Here is a 3,654-nt window from a genome sequence, read left to right on the forward strand (position 1 = left end):
CCCACCCCCGACCGACCCAGTCGCCGCAGCCGCCCTGGACCACGAGGAATGTGCACAATTCCGTGCTGCGGCAGGGGCGTTCCCAGCCCCCCCCGCGCCCACGTAGTGCCCACCACCAGCTCGCTCATCACGGCTGCAACGGCTGAAAACTCTTTCTCCTCAACGACCCGCGACCCCTGATCGTCTATTGCTCTTGCCACTACTGCACTGCAGAGAGGACCGCGATGATATGGGAGAGCCGAGTCGTCGCCGGAGCGACATAATATGCAGCGGCGATGCTAAAATGCAACGTGCAAACGCCTCATTCTCGTATCTAGCGGTCGCGTACAAGGCGGTACGTTCGCGGTTCTTCTGGCCAGCCGGAGCCGGCCAGCGCAGTGCGCGGCACTCGTGTCTCCGGGTTGGCGCGCGGTTCTCTCTCCTCCTCCTCCTCTCTGTTGCCCGAGTCGCTGCGGCAGACCCCGTCGGCCACAGCACCCAGCCAATTAAGGGGTGCAGCTCCGGTCTGGACAGACAGACCGCCGTCACTTGTGCCGTTGCGCTGCGGCGCGTCATGATGGGGGAAGAGGTGGTGGTGGTGGTGGTGGGTGTCGTGCCGGGGTGGGTGAGAGGGGGGGGGGGGGGCACTTGCGAGTCCTAGACTACAGCAATCAACGACGATTTCATTGATTAGCCTGCACAGTGCCGTATCTTTTATATTGCTGCTCACTGCATTCTCTATGTACCGGTTGATTCGGAGAAGACGCGGGTTCAGGTGGGTTTGCCTACTCCCGCTCTGCCCTCTTGGGTAGCTAAACCCGCCCGCCGTCTTCTCTGCTGAATCAATAGGTACGTTTGTTGTAACAGAGGAAAACATACTGGTTACAATGTTCCGCATACATATGTGCCAACTCTCGCACAGAGCCATAATGCGTGGGGGTACAGTATGACCAGGAGGGAGCGCGGCTTAAACCACCCACCCTGTACATTAATGACAATGTACTGTTTAGTAAACCACTGCATGACAGCAAATTTTCGTGCTTGTTTGTGTGTGTGTGCGAAATTGGTCGCGCCCACACGGAGGTAGGTGAGTATGTGTGGGCCGGAATGCCTCGTTTAACGACCGGTCGGCGCGGGAAGTGTTGCCAACTTACGAATCCTATTACCGCCCCGCGCAGCTTCCCGCCGCCCCGTGCGGCCCGGCCCTCCACGGTGCCGACCGCTAAATATTCTCCGCGTTGGCAGCCCTGAGCGGCCCCGACAACGAAATAACACGCTTTCCGTTTTAGCGTTGCGGCCGGGGAGATGGCCGCTGGCCGCCCCACGGAAGGGGGCAGGCAGGCCAGGGCGGCAGGCCGCGCGCGCTGCAGCAGCTCTCTCACGGGCGAGCAGCAGCGACGCACGTCAGTTGTGCAGCGGGTTAGTGCGCCTGTCGGTCACGGGGGGAGGGAGCATGAGAGAGTTGGGTAAAGGGGAGAGAAGGATAGGGAGGCTAGAGGGTAGCAAATCGTGCGAGCTGGCTGGCTACTGCTATGCTGCAGCAGCGCCGCCGAGCGCCGCCGAGTGTCCCGTCCCTGGTCTGTCCCTGCCCTGGCCTGCTCCCCCCCATATAACTCCGTGCCGGGCCGGTGCGGGCCGCCCCCGCCAGCGGCCGCTCCTCGCCGAGGTACCTGGCCGTGTCCCTCGGGGGCCTAACTAATGAGTGGCCCCGGGCGCGCGGCGCGTACCGGCCGGGACCACCGGGACTACACTCGCACAAGGGACGCCGCTACGCCTCTCGGCCTCTCGTCGACCTCTTCGTCCCCCTCATTCTCCTCATCCTCCTCGTGCTCCTTGCCCTCCTCTTCCTTCTCATCCTCCCCCTCCTTTCTCCTCCTCTCCCATTCTCCTCCTCTCCCTTTCTCCTCCTCTCCCTTTCTCCTCCTCTCCCTTTCTCCTCCTCTCCCTTTCTCCTCCTCTCCCTTTCTCCTCCCTCATCTTTCCTCATCCTCTTTCTTCCTCTTCCTCTTCCTTCCTCTTCCTCTTCCTTCCTCCTCCTCTCTCATCCTCATCCTCTTCCTCCCCTCTCCTCCTCCCTGCTCCTCCTTCCTGCTCCTCCTTCCTGCTCCTCCTTCCTGCTCCTCATTCCTCCTGCTCCTTCTCTGCCCTTCTCCCTCTGCTTTTATCTCTGGTCGTCCCTCTTGTCCTTGTCCTCCTCTCCCGTTCCTCATCGTCGTCCTCCCTGTGCTCCTCATACCTTGCCTCTCCCCTTCCTCCCCTCCCTCCCCAATTCCTTTCGGAAGAGTTTTGCTGCCCACGCGCGTGGGCCATTCCAGACGCGGGTCTAACACCGCACAGAGCTTCGCGAAATGTAAGGAAGCTTGGGCTCTTTTGGTGAGGTTTCCCTCTGCCGACGCGAAGCCCTTCCTGGGCGGGGGCCGTGGCCGTGGCCGCTGTCGCCTAACCATTCCCGTCGTGTTCGTGCCCACCTTCGCGGTGCGTGGGATTATTTTTGGGCCGCGCTCGCCGCGTACCTTACCTTGGCTGCGGTGCGTTTGTTATTGCGAAACTAAGCGATCGTTCTTTACTTATTGATACCCCCCGCTCTCTACGCCGCCGCTCAAAGCCCCCCGCCGGCCCCTCGCCGGCCCCTCGCCATATAGCCGCCCGCCCCGGTTCCCTTTGGAAGAGGTGGGAGGGGGGCATGAGTTTGGAGCCCACTAACCACATCGAGGCGCAACTTGAGCGTCGGAGCCGAGCGGCGGGCGGCGGCGGCCAACTCCATGGGGGTGTTCGCCGCCGCGGGGCAGCAGCTCAAGCGCTGGCGCAGCCTCAGCCCTCCTCTCAGGTGCCCGCCGCTGGCGCCCGCACGGCCTGTGCACGGCCTGCGCACGGTGCGTGCCGCGCATACGTAGACCAAGTGTCCACGCGCTTTAATGTCAATATATTGACTCCTATTGGACCAAGAAGAGGAAACTTTTGGGCGTCTCATGCGGCCATCAGCGTTCTCTCTGGTCTTGCACGTAAAACAATAAAATGATAAGCTATTTGGCTGATCTAATAGGTATATGAGGGATATCTTTTTATTTAGCTGTAGCCAAAACTTAGCTACTTGGCTAATTTTTTCCGATACACCTACAGTTAAGCTGCCATTTTGCAACCATTTTTATATTTTGGCTTATTTTTAGCTACATAGCTAAATAAATAGTTTTCCCCCTTTTAGATAATGTTTAGCATTTTCTCGTATGTGTATTTATTTCCTGGAGTCGACACGGGGCCCGTTTCGTAACGAACAAAGCTTTTTCGACGCACTAGAGGCCGCTTAGGTGGGAACGCCCAGCCAGGCATGCCCGGCCCGCGCCCATCTCTCAGGTTTGCCAGTTGCCAACGCAGCGGAGTGAAAGTCCGACGCCGCGCGACTCTGTTTTCTCTGGCGGCGCTCTCCGGCGGGGATGTTTCTGGCGCTGGCGGCCGGCCAGTCGGTGGTGGATGGGGAGGATCTCGGCCACGACGAGGAAGTGTTTGGTCGTGACCTTGTGCCAGGCCGGGGGCCGCCGGCACCGCGCGCGCACACCCAACTCTATTTCGGGGGCGTAGAAAAACGAATTTGGGGCCGTCTCGGCGTGTGGGACGACGCGCGAGTGCAGCGCTCGCTGCCCGCCCGGGGCCGACCCCGTCGCCCGAGGACCCCGTCCG

The 3,654-nt window shown here is 60.6% G+C and overlaps 1 protein-coding gene across 2 annotated transcripts in view; it reads left to right on the plus strand.

Moving 5' to 3' along the window:
* The window catches only part of LOC113202361 (eye-specific diacylglycerol kinase), a 259,771-nt gene that overhangs the window by 32,908 nt on the left and 223,209 nt on the right, over positions 1–3,654 (plus strand). The window lies entirely within an intron of this gene.

The sequence above is a fragment of the Frankliniella occidentalis genome, unplaced genomic scaffold, assembly GCF_000697945.3.
Source record: "Frankliniella occidentalis isolate FOCC.00 unplaced genomic scaffold, Focc_3.1 Scaffold35, whole genome shotgun sequence".
NCBI classification, from domain to species: domain Eukaryota; kingdom Metazoa; phylum Arthropoda; class Insecta; order Thysanoptera; family Thripidae; genus Frankliniella; species Frankliniella occidentalis.